General features: G+C 38.7%; 1 protein-coding gene and 1 non-coding gene across 5 annotated transcripts in view; one reads left to right on the top strand and one right to left on the bottom strand.

Moving 5' to 3' along the window:
• The window catches only part of DENND5B (DENN domain containing 5B), a 212,454-nt gene that overhangs the window by 5,328 nt on the left and 185,320 nt on the right, over positions 1 to 21,806 (top strand). The gene's annotated exons all lie outside the window — the stretch shown is intronic.
• LOC133044130 (U6 spliceosomal RNA) lies at positions 17,880 to 17,986 on the bottom strand. Its single transcript, XR_009689873.1, has one exon. It is a non-coding gene; the product is annotated as a U6 spliceosomal RNA (small nuclear RNA).

Genomic DNA, 21,806 nt, shown 5'->3' with positions numbered 1-21,806 from the left:
CTGCCCTGGTTCATGCAGGACATACCAGCATAGGGAGCTCAGAAGAGCAGAAAAGATGAGATGGTTAGGAAAGAGGGGAGGACGGAGGAACATAAGTGTCTTTGGAGGAGAAATAGTAAGAGAAAGGGGAGGAAAGGGGACGAGAAGATAAAAAGGAGGCTGGAGGAGGGCACGTACATAATATCCAGTGCTGAGGAGTTGAGACAGACTGTCCTGACATCCCTGAGTATATTCTTTGATTTGCATTTCCACTTCTGGTCACAGACACTCTTGGAGTAATAGAAGTAAATGTCTAGAATACAATGCATTGTTAGTCATAATTTCCATTGAACTCCATATGGAAGAAAACATTTTCTTCTATAATTTGTTAGAGGGTAGAGGCAGTTCCTACGTAAGGTACTTCAGTCAACTATACTTCAGTTTTAAAAAATAGGTACTTTAGGAAACAAGTGCCATATGTCCAAATCCTTAACAGTTTTGATTAATAATGACCTAAATTTTGTTTTTGGTAAAGCCATAGCTAGCCTTTATGCTTTGGATTAATTTTTCAGTGTTAAATGCTTAGAGTGTGCCACATTGAGGAGTATATAGGTGACAGTCACTGTTTTGAAAGAATCTACAACAAAATAGCAATAATAAAATAACTTTTTGCATGCTAAGCACTGGCTAAATGCTTCATAACTATTACCTCATTTCATCCTGACAACACCCTTAGGAGATGGCATTATTTTCTTTATTTTACAGATGAGGAAACTGACGCTAGAGAATTTAAGTACTTTGCCTAGGTTCATATAAGAAGTGAGAAGCCTGAATTAAAAGTCTGACATGATCCGTCCATGCTTGTAACCTCTACATTCGATGCCTCCTTCATAATACATACTGTATCACACAGGTTATAAATTCTGCCAGTACCCTACATAGATAACCTTATAATAAAATGTGATTATTGTTTAACACCTCTGTAGAAAAAAAGGTGTTAAGAAGGAGAAGACTAGTCTTTATTACCTTTTAAGACCTGGCCTGGCTTGTCTCCTTGCAGGCAGCACTGCATGTATTCTTTTATTCATTTATCAAAACAAAAATAAAAAAACAGTATATATTTGATACTACTCCTGTTCTTATTAATGAATATAAGATATAATGGAAGTGTAAGGTATTTACTGCACAAATAAAAATACTACTTCCAAAAAATTTTAAACCTTTTGTCCTTCTTATTGGATTTTATACCTATCTTTTCTTGGCATAAATTACCTGTCCTTAGATAAGTTTATAGTTTTTAAAAAGAATGTTGCTTATTTGTGAAACCTTGGCTGGTGTGACTGTCAGTACAATTGTTAAAGCTGTACGCACAGTCAGAAGCTGAGAATCTGGTTCTGGGTCTGTTATTTAGGACAGCTGTGGGTCTCACATGTTTTTATATGTATTGAAGGTGTTAAATGAGGTACTTGGTTTCTGAATTTGCCACTCCTGTCTTTATGGGTTGGAAATTGTTTTTGAATGAAAAACTAAGTGTATCAGTTTTTTAAAAAGTTAATCCTAAATGACATAGAACATGAAGACTGAATATACCCCATATTTCACATGAGGATTGATGAGTAATTATAATCTCAGCCACACGGAATGGAAGAAAATAAGTTAGTCTGTGTTGTGCAGTTTTTTAGTAAGCTTTTTGAAATGTTAGTTCATGCGCACTCAGTTGTTATCTGCATGGACTCTTAGAAATCCAGAGATCTCTGTTTGAAATGACCATGTTAAGTAATCTCTAGAAGTCTGTATTCCAGCAGTGTGGATGATACTGCCAGTTCTCCATAAAATAGCCAGTGGGATCTTAGAATAATTTTTTCCACTTAAAATTCTTCAGTAACTGTCTTTGTATTCAGATCAAGATTCAGATTCTTTATTGGTATCTTAGTTTATTCAGGCTACTATAAAAGAATACCATGTACTGGGTTGCTTATAAACAAGAAAAATTTGTTTCTGACAGTTCTAGAGGTTGGGAAGTCGAGATGAAGGTGCTGGTAGATGAAGTGTTGATGAGTTCCTACTTGCTGGTTCCTAGATGTCTGTCTTGTGTGAAAGGGGTGAGGGTGTGTCTGAGATCTCTCTTATAAGGATTATGTATGAATTCCATTCATGAGGGCTCCACCCTCGTGACCTAAGCACGTCCCAAAGGCCCAAGCTCCAAATATCATCACATGAGGGATTAAATTTCAACATAGGAATTAGGGGGGTGGGACACAGATATTCAGTCTGTTCACCCTGGTTGGCAGAGCCCTTCATAATCTGCTCTCTGCCTGTCTTTCCAAACTTTTCTGATTGGAACAATCTTTCCTGTTGCATTGGTTTTCTTAAAGGTTCTTAAACATGGCAAACTTCTTATCTCATGGCATGTTTATCTTCTGTTCTCTCCCTAGAACCTCTTCCCCTAGACGAGCATGGTCCATTATAATTATTAATATAATGTGAGACACATTTATAGTTTTAAAATTTCTAGCCACATTTAGAAAAGTAAAAAGAAACAGGTAATATTAATTTTAATGATATATTTTATTTATATATCTAGATTATTTCAACACATAATCAACATAAAAATTATTCGTGAGATATTTCACGTTCTTTTATTCTTAGAAAATGTTCAAAATCCAGTGTGTATTTCATGCTTACAGAATATCTCAATTGGACTAGCCACATTTCAAGTGTTTGGTAGCCATGTTTCAAGTGTTCAGTAACCACATGTGTCAGGTAGCCACCCTTTGCACAGGGTAGCCCTACATCTTTGCAAGATTGACTTCTTCCTGTTCAGGTTTTTGCATAAGTGTTGCCTTCTCAGAGTAGCCTTCCCAGACCATCCTATATAAAGTTGTGTCCTTCCTCTCTATGCCTGCCCAACCCTTGCAGTCTCCCTGCTTTATTTCCACATTATTTATTTCCAGGTATATTGTACTTGGCATGTCAATATTTCCCATTCGATTGTCGGGTCCTAGAGGGCAGATTGTTTGAATAAATGAATGAAATCACTTGAGATGGGCTTTCATGATAGCTCAGTTGGTAAAGAATCCACCTGCAATGCAGGAGACCCCAGTTTGATTCCTGGGTCTGGAAGATCCGCTGGAGAAGGGATGAGCTACCCACTCCAGTATTCTTGGGCTTCCCTTGTGACTCAGCTGGTAAAGAATCCACCTGTAATAAGGGAGACCTGGGTTTGCTCCCTGGGTTGGGAAGATCCCTTGGAGAAGGGAAAGGCTACCCACTCCAGTATTCTGGCCTAGAGAATCCCATGGACTGTATAGTCCATGGGGTCACAAAGAGTCAGACATGACTGAGCAACTTTTGCTTTCACTTTCACCCAGTGACTAGATTGTTTGAATAAATGAATGAAATCACTTGAGATAGATAAATATAGAACTTTTCTTTTTGTTACCAATAATAAAAGTTAGTATATTTGGTTTATTTGTGGGTTTTTTAACCTCTAAAGTGGACTAGCTTTTTTTTTTTTTTTAAATGGGAAACTTGAAATTGATAAAGATGCAAGAGAATAGAAGAATGATTAATCTTTTAAAAGGTCTATGTCAGCTTTGTGGAAAGCTATTAAAATTTCTTATGTTTATAATATTTTTAGTCTATTCCTTTCTTCTTGAAATAAGCTATGATAGGTAAATAAAATTAATAAACTTTTTTGTAAACACCAATTTTAAGCAAGCATGAAGATACCAGCAAGGTATCAAAGGATTTTTCCTCTTAAGCAGACAACATGTCTTATTTATTTCTAAACTAGTGCCGAGTGATGAACACATAAATGGTAAGTAGTGTTCTTGAAGTTTCAGAAAGTGGCTGTATGAAAGAACACTGATAACTTCAGTTGTGTCTTTAGAGGGATACTTCAGGAAATTGCGTTTCATTTCCTCCTTTGTGGACATGCACATCGGTTTTGGGCCTGGTCAGCCAGGACAGTTTTCTTTTTCTATAAAGTTTAATCCTTTGTAATTTTTCCGCATTTATATTTTGTTTTTATTGTACTTTGTATAATGTTCTCTTCTGCCTGAGACTTGACTTTTTAAGATTTAATAACCTCTTAGCCAGAGAGTCCAGAAATTTTCAGTATGAGGCTGTATTCTACACTACTTTTCAAACAGAATGCAAGGATAGCTGTTTTAGTGTGAGGAGATAAGAACTGAGAGTTCTAGAAATAAAAATGGAAATGTTTTATGTACTGCTGAGACAGCACATCATGAGGCTAGAAAAATATGAAACAGTTGCTTTCCCCTTCATTACTGCACTTTTCCCAAGAATCCATGATTTTTACTAACTTTTTCTGAATTAAATATTGTAACTTTTAATTAATGGATTTCTTAAGTTAGTGCCTTTTATTTTCCTTTCATAAATTTTTATACATCACTGGTGTAGAAAGTTAAGTTTGAAATAATGCTTTTTTTTTAATGACTTTCAAAGATACATGCTAGCACCATTAAGTCAGAAGTAGCTCCAGGAAATCCCCTTTATATAACGAAGCTATGAAAATAGTTAATGTTTATTGGGCCATGAGCTGTGGTTGATGATTTATAAACATTATCTTGAATCCCCACAATAACTTGAATGTATTACTATCATCACTTTATAGGCGAGGAGGCTGAGCTTTGGTGAGTTGCTGCCCAGAGTCACAGAGACAATGAAGGCCAAAGCTGGAATTGCATCCTGGTGGCCTCTTCCACTGTGCCCTGCTGCCCCTCCAAGTCCTCCAGACCAGCTGTCCTCAGCTGCTGGGTGGTGACATATTTCCAGGCCTGGCGGCTGTGAATTGGGTCACAATTATTAATAATAGTTGAGGACTTTCTGGTGGTCCATTGATAAAGAATCCGCCTGCCAATGCAGGGGACACAGCTTTGATCCCTAGTCCAGGAAGGTTTCATGTCCCATGGATCAGCTAAGCCCGTGTGCCACAACTACTGAGCATGTAGTCTAGAGCCAGAGCTTCGCAACAAGAGAAGCCACTGTGGTGAGACGCTCTTGCACGCAGCAGAGTAACCGCTGGTTGCTGCAACTGGAGAAAGCCTACTGACAGCAGTGAAGACCCAGCGTGGCGAAAAATTAATCAATAAAACATAGGTGAAATGCTGAGGTTTTAAGTGGTGTTTTTAAATAAGTGGAGTTAATTCAGTATCCGCCCTCTAATGATGTCATTCTCACTTCCATTCCTATGTGCTTTTATTAAGTGGTGGAAGAGAAAGTTGGCATTACATGCACTATGCCAGCAATTGTGAATAGCCCCACACAGGATAGGAAATCTATCTTGTTATGCTACCGCCAAGCTGGTTATTCATGAGCTGTGAACAGTTTTCACATATTCCTATTCTATTAGGAATACCATTGCAAAAGTAGTCTATTTGCTTCCCTTCCATGTAGATTTTTTTTAAAAGATTATTCATAGTTCAAGGACACATATGGGAGTATGTTTTTGAACTCTTCATGCTGATCTAGATTATTTCTCGATACTTTTCTCAATTATGAAATGTGACAGTGTTTTGCCAAAGAGCTTTCTAAACTATAGGATAAAAATATGAGGTATAATTATAATTTTAGAGTTGTAGAATTTTTTAAGTTCAACCCTGCTGTGGACTAGTAGGCCGAACCCTTAGATACAGCTTGTAGACCTCTAGGTTTTAAATTTGAAACCCAGTTTAGAGATATTTTAACTTTTTTTCTATATCCCAGAGGCCTTGTGATGTAAGTCCATCTGTCTTGCATAATTTTCTGGTGCTCTGGCCGAAAGAATCCAGGTTTCTGCTACGAAGATCTTGTTTTCTTCCCCTCTTTATCTCCCTCTTTTCTAGTACAGGACACGCATACTGTCATTTATTTAACACAGAAAATTATTCTATAATTTGAAGAAATATCATGTAGAACTGGTATCTAAATTAAGTTTCAGATAGTCATCATGGCACAAGTTTGCTCACAGGCCAGGTTTTTGTACTTTTTTCCCCCCAATTCATTCTTCAGAGATCACCCTTATTTTCACTTTAGTCCTCATGAAGCCACAGCTTGCTCTTTTGGTTCTTTTGTCCGTAATAATGGGGAGAAGCTTTTTTTTTTTGGCATAATTTTTAATTGTCATTAAAATCTCATAGGGAAGAAATTCTGAGGTCTCACTGAATCCTCCAGTTACCTTCATCCTTAGCAGAACAAGGAGGAGTTTTTATTTTATTTTTTTTGGCCTCACTTTGTGACTTGTGGGATATTTATTCCCTGACCAAAGATGGAACTCCAGCCCAGCAGTGAAAGCACCAGGTCCTAACCACTGGACTGCCAGGGGATTCCCAGGGAGGAGTTCTTATTTCCCACAGCTATTCAGGTTTCATACTTTTTGTTTCTAGTATCCTTTCCATTTCCCTCCTTTTTCTTCCCTCATAGTCTTTTGGGAAAACAGGGACAGTCTGCTAGATCAACAGTCTTTCTCTATATTAAAATTATATATTTTTTTCTCCCAGGACTAAAATAACAGAGATCATGTCCCTATAGGCAGATGAAACATGATTGTTTCATAATCATCCCATTCAGTCAGTTCAGTTCAGTCGCTCAGTTGTGTCTGACTCTTTGCAACCTCATGAATTGCAGCACGCCAGGCTTCCCTGTCCATCACAAACTCCTGGAAGTCCTCCCTGTTATAAGAATCAACACCAACATATCAACTGGAATTCCATGAGAATAATGTATTGACTTTAATAAGAGTAGTTTGGGCAGTAGGAATTTAGGACTGTGATTGAGTTTGATCCCTGGGTTGGGAAGATCCCCTCGAGAAGGAAACGGCAACCCACTCCAGTATTCTTGCCTGGGAAGGCCCATGGACAGAGCAGGGGGTGATAGTCCATGGGGTTGCAAAAGAGTCTTGTCGACTTAGTGACTAAAAACCACAACATATGTTTAAAGTTTATGGATGATGCACTTCTAGCACCACGTTTTGTTTTACTTTCTTGGTTAATTTGCTTCATTTTAAGTTTAATCCTAACTTTTAAGGAAATTTAAATGGCTGGGGTAACAAGATAATAAATTGTTTAAAAATATTTCCCCATCTATGTCAGGTATGTTCTTTTTCCGAATAAATAAACTTTTGTTCAGATTTTTAAATATTCTGGCTCAGCTCCAGGGAAATGAGCTTTGGTACTTGACTGTTCGCTTTGTGCCATTGTTCGTTAGAACAGTGACCGTGATTTCACAGTTTATTAAAACAAAAGCATTGGTACCATTGAGGTGATTTGATTATGCCAAAATAGGTTATTTTGTTTAGTTGTTCTCACTCCTGTCTGGCAGTGCTTATTTTTCCATTGGCAGCCCTGTTGTAATTCTGTTTTAAATAAATACCTGAAAGCTGTGTGGGCTCGAACGTAAAATCTTTCTTATTCCTCACAGTGAAGGATTGAGAGGTCTCATTTACTGTGAAGCACTAGTAAGCTGTCTTGTCCCTGGTAGAAGGAGCCACAGGGCAGAGAGGTAAAGTATGTATGTAGAGAGGGTGGAAGGTAATGGAAAACAAAAAGTTAAAACCTTACTTATTATTCCGAAATCTTCTATTCCTGATCTTGCTGATCTGGTACTGTTACCCTGTCTTCTGGAACACAGTTTTGTGGTTGGAGTATGATAAATGGTACACAGATATCCAGACAGATGCCCTAGATCCTGGAGTTCCCACAGTAATTGTGTGAAAGAAGTCATTACAGAGTCTCCTGTACAAATGTCACACCTGCTGAAAGTTTAACAGAATCGTAGTCACTCTTCCCTGGAATGAAATCTCCTGTAACTGAAATAAAAATGTAGCTTTTTCTGAATGTGGCCATAAGGTCAAGAAGTAGACATATTTTGTTGAATCATTAGGGAGTAGAAGCCTTGCTGTGAAATGTCTGTTGACATGTATGTATATTTAGTATTTATTTCTGTGCCCCAGTGAACCCTGTTGAATAGATCAGGTGACAGCTTTTATCTGAAAGTCAGTCTTAGAGGGGCAGCTGAAGCATGGGCCTGTGAGTGTGAGGGATTGGTGTTTTTTCAATGTCGGGGAAAGAAGTAACTTCTTAAATTCCTTGCTCTTAAAAATAAGGAATATTTTCATAAAATTTCAGATTTGCTCTGGGACTTAAAGGAAATGGTTGTATTATTTTAATGTGTGTGACTGAATAGTTTTTTAATGTCTTCTGAAATAATGAGATATAGGCTCCTCTCAAGTGTGGGAACTGTTTTGCACCCTGTTCCCCTGTTCACTGACCTCTGCCTTCTGACCCTGCTGCTTTGTGACGAGATTATGGGCCTTTGAGCTTTTCACCAGTCCACCCAGATTTAGGTTTCGTTACACAGAAACATAAAGCTTTAAGCTTCCTTAAAAGATGTTCTTAGAATTGAGGCGAACATTCAGATTTAATTGTGGGCATGAGCTTTTATAAATATTTTTTCTTTAAAAAGTTTGTTTTTTTCTGTCCAAAGTATTATATATTTTCTAATAGGAACTTTAGAGTTTTGTGGATGTATATATGACTAAATATGTTTTTTTCCCCCTTCAGAGTAAAGTGTCACACAGTAACAGTGTTTATTTAGGGAGAGACTTAAAATTCAAGTTTTCTAGCTTAAGGGAACCAAGGGAGACCCAACTATTTGCTCTCCATTGTTGTCTTTTTAGGCATGAGAAGTTAAAAATCTGTATTTGGAGAGTGTTATACAAGAGCAACAAATCAAATACTTCCAGAGAGAATCAATGCTTTCACCTGTTAATCTTACAGTAAATACTTTTTAGACACCTTGCCAGATGCCCAAAATAGAGAAGGAAGAAAATCAGGCACAGACAAAAAGAGATAAACTCATTTAGTTTTGCTACTTATTTGTAGTTAATGTGATAGTTTTTGTTTTGTTTTTGGAAAGAGGGTAAATTTAGTGTCAAAAATAAAGGTTTGTTGATTGTTTGTGTATTTTATTATTGTTTTACATACTGTCTTCAAGATTATCCAGAAAACTATGCATTTGATCTTCAAACATTTTCTGAAGAATGTCTGTTTACACGCTGTCCAAAGGATTTATAATAATGAAGCTTTTGGACTTTTGTTTACATGGCATTTTCCTGCTACTGAATATCCTACCAAAGTGAGGATAAGCAAAACAATTGTCTTGAGATAATAAAAGACAAAGTGTTTTTTTAAAAAAACATATGGCTTTTAAATTATAAAAATAATGTATGTTCAATTTAAAAACTGAAGTAGGTAGAGGATTGTAACAAGCATTTGTTATCCCAGAGGGGTGGAATTTAAAATAAGAATAGAAGTTTTGATTTCTGATCACCAATTAGAAGCCACAGTGATCGTTTTACTAAGGTGTTGTGGTTAAATGAGCTGAGCAGTAATCTGAGAAACACGTAAGATTTTCTTTTGTTCAAGTCATTGCCATTGATTTAGTAAGACAGTTGTGATGACCTCTGTGAAGAACTGTTGAAGGAGTGAATGAATAAATAATATGGAGTTGTCTACCTAGGTGTTTACTTTGAGGGATAAAAATTAAATACTTAGTACTTAACAGAATTTTTAAAAAACCAAAATCCTCTGTAAGATCAGTAATTACAATGAAATAGGAAAAGAAATAGTGGCTTTGAATCTTAAGAGTTTGACATTAATATATATTTTTTCATTATGGAAAAAGAAAAGTGACAAATGAGATAGGTAGAGCAAGGAGAAACTGGTAAGCAAAAGAGGCGGCTTGGTAACAAATGAGGTAAACTCTTGATCTCCATCTTACTGGGAATCCAGTTTATTTATAGTCACGTAGTGGAATGGGAATGTGTTTAGATGGCATAAGAAACTTCTGATGGAAAAGCTGCTTGTCCCCCCTCAGGTTGCTGAGCCTGGAAGCAGCAGCAGATCTGACACTTGTCCCTCACAGCTCCCGGCCTGTCTCCCAGGGAGGGCTGTGTAAACATTTCAGGAGCAGTGCTGGCACTGGCTGCAGAGAGGGCTTGCTGTTTCCTTTTTCATGTAGCAGAATAATAACAGGGACAGTCTTTTGATTGTCTTGCAGTGTTTTGGCTGTTAGTTCTTTTAGATCTTTTCTGTTAACTACTTTCCTCCTAAAAGATACTTAGTCAGATGTTTAAAGTCATATGTTTAACTAACCAACCAGAGACCTTCACATACCAAAAGGGGGATGTTTGTCATCGTAACTGAAAAAAACTTTACAAGAACAGATGTGTTGCTCTCATTTTCCTTAAACCTGTCCGTTTCCTGCCGTGAATGTGAGTTTTGTCAATAATGACTATGCATTCTAAAAATTGTATGAGTAAATGAGGCAAAACTCCTTCTCCAAGAGAAATTTTTTTAAGGGGAGAGAGAGACAGATAAGGAGGGAGGGAGGGAGAGAGGGAGAGAGGACTTTAGTTCTTATCTGGAGAGGTATTATTTGCATTTTTGTTTCTGTTTAGTTATTTTTATTTTTTTAGGATGGGCTGAATTGAGGTGAATTTTAGTTGTTCTAAGGTCTGTGTGTAGCAGTGATTCTTGAAAAATTTTTTTGAGAATATTAACACATTCACAAAAGAAAGTAGAGAGGCAAACCATGGTGAAGAGAGGGTTTATTTATGCCCAGGTCTCTGCTCCCACTTTTTGTTTCTGTAACTGGATATGTACCTTACCCACTTAAAAAGAGGTATATAGACTAGCCTCCTTTAAGCATCTCATACAATGGAGATGAGTTGAGTCTAGCTTTTAGAAGTTTTTTCTGTCAGTTAGAATGCTTGTGACTATAGGTCAAAGAGGACCTGAGAAATGAAGGAATTTGACTGGTTCACACAACAGTTTTCTTCGGGAGAAGGTGATCAGGTCTAGTTTAAACAGAGCACTCGTCCCAGTTCACTGCAGTTCTTTACGCTCTGTCTGTCCCCAGTGTTTACTTCCTCTTCAGTTTGGCTTCCTTCATGGTATTAAAATGGCTTCACATTTGCACCTCATGTCTTCCCTAGGGGAGATTTAACTTTTCCTCCTCCACTCCCCACTCATGTCTGAAATAAGAACCTGGGTCTTTGCTATGACCGGTCCACTTTAGGTCACACTGCCTTGAGGGCATCCTTGAACCATTAGTGTGGCCAAGGAAAATGGGGTTAAGCTAACTGTTTAGAGACCAGTTTGGAATGAAAGTATAGGATCTCTTCACAATGGAAGAGTGGAGGATTGGCTGCTGAAGTGCAGCCTCTTTGAATGCTAGACTTTGAAGACAGAATGTGCTTCTGGGCTGAGTTCTAAGAATATCACTCTGGATGAGGGGTTAGAATAGAATTAAACTGGGGAGAAACTAGAGAAGGGGAACCAATTAGATTGTTTTACAAAACAAACTAGAGAGGAAGGGCCTGAATTAGGGTAGTGGTGGTGGGAGTAAAGAAGCAAGGATGGATGTAGGAAACAGAATAGACATACACTAGTGTATGTGAGGTTAAAGGGAGGTGAGATGCACATGACTAGACTTTGCCCCCCGGGCAACAGGGCTCTAAGAGTGTCATTCATAGCAGGAATACAGGAGGAAATAAGTTTGAGAGACGGAGATGAGTTTAGTTTTGAATTTGTGGTAGTGATGGTGCTGGTGTGATGTTATTTTTCTTTATATTGGGGTGGACTGAAACCACATTCTCCACATCTTATAATAATAGTGATTAACTGTTAAAGGGTGTGTGTGTGTGTGTGTGTGTGTGTGTGTGTGTGTGTGTGTGTGCGTGTGCAAGTATTGGAACTAGAACTTGAATTCAGGGCTTCAGACCCAGAATTCCATAGCCTTTATATTATGTCACATTTACCACTATTTATAGACATAACTCATGCACTCTTTGTTCTCCTTTTCTCTCCCTCCTTTTTTTTCCTTGGAGCCAAGAATGTATGTGTGTTCATTTAAATCTCTGTTTTTAAACATGAAGTATTAAAAAATACCATAGGGACTTCACAGGTGCTCCAGTGGTTAAGACTCCGAGCTTTCACTGCAGGGGGTGGGGATTGGATCCTTGGTCAGGAAACTGAGATCCCTCATGCTGTGTGGTGCAGCCAAAACAAAGCAAAATTATTATTAAGGAAAATATGGAAACTGCCCAGGACACAAGCTGAGAGACGTGTTTTTTGAGTTAGGATAATTCATTGGGCATTAATTAGTGAATAATTTACCTTTCTCCCCAGCGCTTCAGTTCGTAGTTAAATGCACAGCTTTTGTGGCAGGCTTTAGTAGAGCATTTAGAACGCATCTGTATTCTTCAGCTGTGAGGCAGTGAACCATATGCTGCATAAACTCTCTGGAGTTTGTACATCAAACAACTCCCTCACCAGTTCGTAAGTGCTTGTACAGGGTTCTAGGCATTCCTGCCTAGAACATTCAGGCCTTTTGTTACTGCGGTAGAGCTCTGCCTACCAGTGGGCTGAAGCTGCATGTGTAGTGCGTACTGTAGAGGCTGGTAAGATATAATCGCTCAATAAACAGTAGCGACTACTCTTATTAACATATTGATTGGATTAAACCCCAGACACTGGTGAGGTTTAAGGTGTTTCTGGAACTCTCCTTTAGACATTAAAAGATAGTCCCTAGGGCTGTGTCCTTTCTTTAAAATGACAGCTAATTTTATCCATTATTTTTGTTTTTAAATGTTTATTGATTGATTGATTTGGCTGCCTCGGGTCCCTGTTGTGTCATGTGGGATCTTTCACAGTGTCGGGCAGACTCTCTGGTCGCTGTGTGTGTGTTCGGTAGTCGTGGCCTGTGGGCTCCCTAGTTGTGGCACACAGCTTGGTTGCTCAATGGCCTGTGGGATCTTAGTTCCCTGACAAGGGATCAAACCCTTATCCTCTGCTTTGCAAGGTGGATTCTTCACCACTGGATCACCAGGGAAGTCCATAATTATTTTTGAAATAGATAATATACTCATGTGGTATCATTTTTAGAAGATACAAAAAGATTACATTAAACAATATGTCCCTTTTCCCAGCTGTCTAGTTCCTTTCCTCGAGGCAACTTTAGTTATCACTTTCTTGTGTATCCTTCTGGAGACATACTATGTTCCATGACATGTTTCTTATCAGTTTCAGAGTGTACTCTTAACCTCTGATCTTTGATATATTTCTCTTATCCATATTAATTGCCCTTTTACCCCACTTTAGTGAGTAACATTAATGATAAAGATATTGCCCAAGTTATATTTTTTATTGCTTATAGCAGGTCAGGTACTAACCCTGGCTTGCTGTTGGCAGTCATGTTCAGAGATTTTAAGTAATATGCCTAAATTTGCATTGCTTGTGGTAAAAAAAGAACCAGAAAGGGTCTTCTGGGTTCAAATTTAAGCCCCTTTTCCTACAGAAGAACTTAACGGTTTTCATGAGTAAAAGAGCCCACCCCTTTAATCTGATAGAAAGTATGGCACTTACATTGTACTTAAAAAGAATCATAATAAACTCATTAAACTTAAATCACATTCTAAATGAACACAGGACCAACTTTGGGCTGTTGTACACATGAGAATTACAGATTTTATTGGTTGACCATCTGTTTTAGGGATAGATTATCTACACATACAGACATGATTTTTGTGTGTGTGTGCACTTTGCTTTATTACTTTTCATCTTATGGACTGTTTTTTTTTTTTACCCTGTGTCCAGCAAATCTGTTGATGCCATTTTTCCAATAGCAGCTGCTCACTTTCTGTCCCTTTGTCACATTTGGTAATTGAAGTATTTCAGACTTTTTCATTATTACTGTAATATTTGTTATGGTGACCTGTGATAAGTGTCTTTGATATTACTATTGTAATTGCACCACTAACCAAGCCCATGTAAGATAGAACTTAATCGATGTATGTGTGTATTCTGACTGCTGTTTGAATCCACTCTTCCCCTGTGTCTCTCCCTCTCCTCAGGCCTCCCTGTTTCCTGAGACACAGCAATATGGAAATTAGGCCAGGAAACCCTACAATGGCCTCTGATGTTTAAGTGAAAGAAAGAGTTGCATGTCTCCTGTTTTAAATCAAAAGCTAGAAATGAGTAAGCTTAGTGAGAAAGGCAAGAGCCGAGGCAAACAGAAAGCCAGGTCCCTGTGCCTAACAGTTAGCCAGGCTGTGAATGCAAAGGAAAACGTCCTGAAGGAACTTGAAGGTTCTCCTCTAGTGACTGCATGAATGATGAGAGTGAAGCAGCTTTATTGCTGATGTGTAGAAAGTTGTAGTGATCTGGATAGAAAAACAGGCCGCAACGTTCCCTTAAACCAAAGCCTAATTTGGAGCAAGGCCTTAACTCTCTTAAATTCTCTGAAGGCTGAGAGAGGTGAGGAAGCTGCTGAAGAAAAGTTAGAAACTAGCAAAGGTTGGTTCATAAGGTTTAAGGAAAGAAGCCATCTCCCTAACATAAAAGTGCGAGGTGAGGAAGCAAGTGGTAATGTAGAAACTGAAGCTGTTTATCCAGAAGCTATTGCTCAGATAATTAATGGAAGTGACTACACTAAACAACAGATTTTCAGTGTAGATAAAGCAGCTTTCTATTTGAAGAAGATATCATGTAGGACTTTCATAGCTGGAGAGGAGAAGTCAGTGCCTGGCTTCAAAGAATGGGCTGACTCTTGTTAGGGGCTGATGTAGCTGGTGACTTGAAGTTGAAGGCAGTACTCATTTACTATTCTGAAAATCCTAGGACCCTTAAGAAAATGCTAAATCTACTCTGCCTGTGCTCTGTAAATGGAACAACAAAGACAGCATCTGTTTACAACATGGTTTACTGATTATCTTAAGTCCACTGTTGAGACCTGATGAGAAAAGAAGATTCCTTTCAAAATATTGCTGCTCACTTGACTATGCACCTGGTCACCCAAGAACTGTGATGGAGATTTACAATGAGAATTCATGTTGTTTTCATATCTGCTAACACAGCATTCATTATACAACTTATGGATCAAGGAGTAATTCTGACTTTCAAGTCTTATTATTTAAGAAGTACATTTCATAAGACTGTAGCTGCCAAAAACAGTGTTTCTTCTGCTGGAACTGGGTAATGTCAATTAAAAACCTTCTGGAAGGGATTCACTATTCTAGATGCCATTAAGGACATTTGTGATTTATGGAAAGAGGGAAAAATACCAACATTTATAGGAGTTTGAAAGAAGTCAGTTCCAGCTTTCATGGATGATTTGGTGTGGAAATAGCAAGATAAGTAGAATTAGAAGTGGAACCTGAAGATATAACTGGGTTTCTGTAATTTCATGATAAAACTTGGATGGATGAGCAGCTGTTTCTTACGGATAAACAAATTGGTTTCTGGAAATGGAATTTACTCCTGGTGAAGATGCTGTGAAGATTGTTGAAATGACATATTACATAAACTGAGTTGATAAAGCAGCAGCAGGATTTGAGAGAATTAACTCCAATTTTTAAAGTATTCTCACTGTGGGTAAAATGCTATCAAACAGCATTGCATACTACAGAGAAATCATTCAGGAAAGGATGGGGCAAACTTTACTGTTGTATTATTTTAAGGAGTTGCCACAGAAAATTCCATGGTGGTCCGGTAGTTAAGATTCCGAGCTTTCATGGCTGAGGGTGTGGGTTTGATCCCTGGTAGGGGAACTAAGATCCGACAAGTCACACAGTGCAGCCAAAAACTAAAAACTAAAACAAAAGAAACTGCTGCAGCCACCCAAGCCTTTAACCATCCACCACCTGATCAGTCAGCAGCTATCAGCCTCAGGACAAGAACCTCCACAGAAAAAAGATTGCAACTCACTGAAGACTCAGATGATAGATAGCACTTTTAGCAATAAAGAATTTTTAAATTATGGTATGCACATTGTTTTTTTTAGGCGTAGTGCTGCTGCACACTTAGACTACAGGATAGTGTAGCTGTAACTTTACTATATGCTGGAGAACCTAAAAGTTCATGTGACTCACTTTATTGGAATATTAGCTTCAGTGCTGATAGTCTGGAACCAGACCTACAGTATCTCGGAGGTATGCCTCTGATTGACCAAAGACACCCACATACGCAAGACTTACATATGTATGTTGGAAGGGCTCAACAGCATAAATGTAAAAGGACTCAATAGATATAATCCTTTCTTTTTTTCCCCTTCATATTAAGTGTCTTCAGGGCTTCCCCAGTAGCTCAGCTTGTAAAGAATCTGCTGGCAGTGCAGGAGACCCTGGTTCAATTCCTGGTCAGGAAGATCCCCAGGAGAAGAGAACAGCTACCCACTCCAATATTCTTGCCTGGAGAATTCCATGGACAGAGGAACCTAGCAGGCTACAGGGTCAGTCAAAAGGGCTGTATGTCGGTCAGAAGGGATCAATGACATAAATGTAAAAGGACTCAATAGATATAATCCTTTCTTTTTTTCTTTCATTTTAAGTGTCTTCATATTTATTTATTTTTTGTTTATAGTGAAAGCCCAGTAGTTGCAATAGCATAGTTTTAGACAAGCATATTGTTTCAGATTCCATTTCAAATTACAGAGAAATGCCTGGAATCTCATTAACTGTGTTTTAACACATTTAACACAAATTTTCATGTTTATGCCTAACTGCAGTTGCATCCTTCCTTGCTGACACAAGTATCCCCTGGGTGGGCCTCAAAGTCTATGAGACTGGCTGGCCAAGTATGGCAAAATAACAAAGGACTGGAAAATAAGATTATTCTTTCTTTTAATAGATACTTGAAAATAATTCAGAAGTAGAACTACATGTGCTGCATTGATGAAAATTTTACTTTAAAAAACTTTATTATCAGGAATTTCCTGGCTGTCCAGTGGTTTCACTGCTGAGGGCCTGGGTTCAATCCCTGGTTGGGACTAAGATCCCACAAGCCACACCTTGCAGTCAAAGCAAACAATATTATCTAAAGAAGTACAGAACACACGTTTGATTAACCTTTTTCTTTGGTAAGATGCATTTCTATAAATCATGTGACATCACCTTGATTTCATGGAGTCTTGGTATGCTGAATGGACGTTTTGGTGGATTTTGGTAGTTAAGTAGGAAATTAGGCAGTGTAGAGTATATTTTGTTCTGTCTCCTTAGGAAGGAAAAAAAAAAAAAACAGGCCAAAACAAAAACTAAATCCCTCATTAGTATGGAGGGTTTAACACATACTTGAGAAAGAGTAGTTTAATGAACCCTCATGTGCCTCCATGGACAGAGGAGCCTGGTGGGCTGTAGTCCATGGGGTCACAAAGAGTCGGACATGACTGAGTGATTAAAAATGCACAAACATATGTGCCCATCAGCTTACTAGCATATTATTTTAGCTTCCCCCTCTTTCCTCCTACCTACCAGTATAGAATTACTTGAAATAAATGTCATATATTGTCATTTCAACCACAATCTTTTAAATGTTACTCTAAAGATTAGTACTTTTTTTTTTTCCATTTATTTTTATTAGTTGGAGGCTAATTTACAATATTATAGTGGTTTTTGTCATACATTGACATGAATCAGCCGTGGATTTACATGTGTTCCCCATCCCTATCCCCGCTCCTGCCTCCCTCCCCATCCCATCCCTCTGGGTCTTCCTAGTGCACCAACCCTGAGCACTTGTCTCATGCATCCAACCTGGGCTGGTGATCTGTTTCACCCTTGATAGTATACTTGTTTCAGTGCTGTTCTCTCAGAACATCCCACCCTCGCCTTCTCCCACAGAGTCCCAAAGTCTGTTCTGTACATCTGTGTCTCTTTTTCTGTTTTGCATATTGGGTTGTCGTTACCATCTTTTTAAATTTCACATATATGCATTAGTATACTGTATTGGTCTTTATCTTTCTGACTTACTTCACTCTATATAATGGGCTCCAGTTTCATCCATCTCATTAGAACTGATTCAAATGAATTCTTTTTAATGGCTGAGTAATATTCCATAATGTATAAAAATATGGAATGCTTCACAAATTTGCATGTCATCCTTGTGCAGGGGCCATGTTAATCTTCTCTGTATCGTTCCAATTTTAGTATATGTGCTGCCGAAGTGAGCACAAGATTAGTACTCTTTTATGTACACTTTTAGTAAAATGAATTTTGGTTTTCTATTTAATCTTCAGATCCCAATTGCAGTTTATGTGATAGATAAACAATATGAAATGTCTCATTAATAAAATGTAGTAATTAAATCTAGAAGTAAATCTTTTAACATTTTGAAAGTTAAATTGACATAGATTTTAAAGATGTGACTAATCGGGGGGGGGGGGGGGGGCCCACACCATGTGACATGTGGGATCTTAGTGCCCAGACTAGGACTCAAACCTGTTCCCCCTGTGGTAAAAGTGTGGAGTCCTAACCACTCAACTGCCAGGGAATTCCCAAGATGTAACTAATTATTTAAAGCACCAATGTTATTCTGGCTTAGAAATTTAGACCTTTTTTTGCTGATCTTTTTCTACTTCTTTTTTTATAATTGAGATTTAGTTGATTTACAGTATCATAAATTTCAGGTAATTTTCAAGAAAATTAGATACCAGGAGAACATTTCATGCAGAGATGGGTACAGTAAAGGACAGAAATGGTATGGACCTAACAGAAGCAGAAGATATTAAGAAAAGGTTGCAAGAATACACAGAAGAACTATACAAAAAAGATCTTAATGACCCAGATAATCACAATGCTGTGATCAGTCACCTAGAGTCAGACATCCTAGAATGCGAAGTCAGGTGGGCCTTACAAACTATGAATAAAGCTAGTGGAGGTGATGGAATTCCAGTTGAGCTATTTCAAATCCTGAAAGATGATGCTGTGAAAGTGCTGCACTCAACATGCCAGCAAATTTGGAAAACTCAGGAGTTTTCAGGACTGGAAAAGGGCAGTTTTCATTAAAGTCCCAAAGAAAAGCAGTGCCAGAGAATGTTCAAACTACTGCACAGTTGCACTCATCTCACATGCTATCAAAGTAATGCTCAAAATTCTCCAAGCCAGGCTTCGACAGTACATGAACCAAGAACTTCCAGATGTTCAAGCTGGATTTAGAAAAAGCAGAGGAACCAGAGATCAAATTGCCAACATCCATTGGATCATCGAAAATGCAAGAGTTCCAGAAAAACATCTATTTCTGCTTTATTGACTACACCAAAGCCTTTGACTGTGTGGATCACAACAAACTGGAAAATTCTTCAAGAGATGGCAATACCAGACCCCCTTACCTGCCTCCTGAGATATCTGTATGCAGGTCAAGTAGCAACAGTTAGAATCAGATTTGGAACAACAGACTGGTTCCAAATCAGGAAAGGAGTACATCAGGGCTGTATATTGTCACCCTGCTTATTTAACTTATATGCAGAGTACATCATGAGGAATGCTGGACTGGATGAAGCACAAGCTGGAGTCAGGATTGCTGGGAGAAATATCAGTAACCTCAGATATGCAGATGATGCCATCCTTATGGCAGAAAGCAAAGAAGAACTAAACAGCCTCTTGATGAAAGTGAAAGAGGAAAGTGAAGAAGTTGGCTTAAAACTCAACATTCAAAAAATGAAGATCATGGCATCCACTCTCACCATTCATGGCAAATAGATGGGGAAACAGTGGAAACAGCGACCAACTTTATTTTATTGGGCTCCAAAATCACTGCAGATGGTGGCTGTAGCCATGAAATTAAAAGACGCTTGCTCCTTGGAAGAAAAGTTATGACCAACCTAGACAGTATTTTAAAAAGCAGAGATAGGAGAAGGAAATGGCAACCCACTCCAGTATTCTTGCCTGGAAAAGTCCATGGACAGAGGAGTCTGGCGGGCTGAAGTCCATGGGATTACATGACTGAGCATGTGTGCACGAGGGTGGAGGGAAGTGCGTTGGTAGCAATAAAGTGGTAGAACTAAAAAAAAAAAAAAAAAAAAGCAGAGATAATACTTTGCCAACATAGGTCTGTCTAGTCAAAGCTGTGGTTTTTCCAGTCGTTGTGTATGGATGTGAGATTTGGACCATAAAGAAAGCTGAGCACCGAAGAATTGATACCTTAGAACTGTGGTGTTGGAGAATACTCTTGAGATTCCCTTGGACTCCAAGGAGATCAAACGAGTCAATCCAAAAGGAAATCAGTCCTGAATATTCATTGAGACTGATGCTAAAGCTGAAATTCCAATATTTTGGCCACCTGATGTGAAGAGCTGACTCACTGAAAAAGACCCCAATGCTGGGAAAGATTGAAGGCAGGAGAAGGGGGCGACAGAGGATGAGATGGTTGGATGGTATCACCGACTTGATGGACATGAGTTTGAGCAAGCTCTGGGAGTTGGTGATGGACAGGGAAGCCTGGTGTGCTACAGTCCACAGGGTCGCAAAGAGCCAGACATGACTGAACGACTGAATTGAACTGAAAGAGAATGCTTCACTTACAGTTATTATGAAATATTGACTGTATTCTCTGTATTGTAAAATAAAAGGCTCTTTCTATTAACATCTGTTTTAAGTAAGCTGTCAGTAGGGCCACTTGCTTGTATTAGTTAACTATTGCGATGGAACAAATTATCCTAATATTTAGCACTGAACAGAAGTGTTTATTATCTTGCATACTTTCTGAGGGTCAGAAATCCAGGGGGGGCTTAACTGGATGGTTCTGGCTCAGAGTCTGTCTATTACAAGGTTGCAGTCAAGCTGCTGGCAGGGAGTGCAGTCACCCCAGGGCCCTGCCCAACTGTTCCTGAAGAGTCTGCTTCTAAACTCAGTTGTGTAACTGTTAGCAGCCTGTTTCTTACCACTTGGGCCTCTTTGTAGGCTGCCTGTTCATCCTAATTACACGACTGCTGACTTCCCTCAGAGCAAGTGGTGAGAGAGACAGACAATCACAGATAGACTGATGGAGAGGGGGCTTATGATGGAATCTGTGGGGTTTTTTATACCTTATCTCAGAAGTAAGATACCATGGCATACCATGGTTCCTGTCTTATGTGTAGGACCCACAGTCCTGCCCTGGTTCAGTGTGAGAGGGTATCCTCAGGGCTGTGAATGTTGTCAGATGACGGGGATTGAGCTGTCTTGCAGGTTGGCTACCACAATGATTTTGGCAATATTAAAGCCTTTAAATTTCTGATTTAGGACTTAAAACCTTCAACAGTGATTTTAAATAGAATGTGTCAAAGCTGTGGTAGTAGTGTGCAGGATTTTGAGCAATCTGTATTTGAAAGAGATAATACTGATCTGCTGTTTCAGAGAGGCATAGCGAGCAGAATTTGAGTGCAGGCTCTGAAGCAGACTGCTTTGGGCAAGGCACTTAAATTTCCTCTACCTGATAATAATAGAACTCTAACTCCTCTTGGGATTTGCTGGTCAAATGCTTAGAACAGTGCCTGGCACATGAAAGTGAAAGTCACTTATTTGTGTCCAACTGTTTGCGACGGCTTGGACTGTATAGTCCATGGAGCTCTCCAGACCAGAATATTGGAATGGTAGCCTTTCCTTTCTCCAGGGGATCTTCCCAACCCAGGGATCAAACCCAGGTCTCCTGCAGGCAGATTCTTTACCAACTGAGCTATTCTGGGCACACAGTAGGCACTTAAATCTTATTTGTAATTTTAATTTTTATTGTTAAAAGAGCTTGAGTGAATTCGGCTGCTTTTGTCTCTGGAACATAGGTTAGAGTGTTAGAAGATGAGTCTGGAGAGGTAGGCAGGGACCTGTGTGCTCTGGGAAGGATGAAGCTTCACCTCTGCTAGCTAAGCAGAGCTGATTTGTATTTATGCCTGATAACGCTTGGCAATTAGTGTTTATTTTAAACTACTTTGTTTAGAAAAGAGTAGTTAGGATTTTCTAGCACTTCCTTTGTTCATTTTTGCTTCAGTAATAACACCTAGACTCATACTTTGTCCTC

Source organism: Dama dama, chromosome 22 (genome assembly GCF_033118175.1).
Source record: "Dama dama isolate Ldn47 chromosome 22, ASM3311817v1, whole genome shotgun sequence".
In the NCBI taxonomy this organism is placed as follows: Eukaryota; Metazoa; Chordata; class Mammalia; order Artiodactyla; family Cervidae; genus Dama; species Dama dama.
The sequence above is the reverse complement of the archived record's forward strand: the minus strand, read 5'-3'. Positions and strand labels throughout refer to the sequence as shown.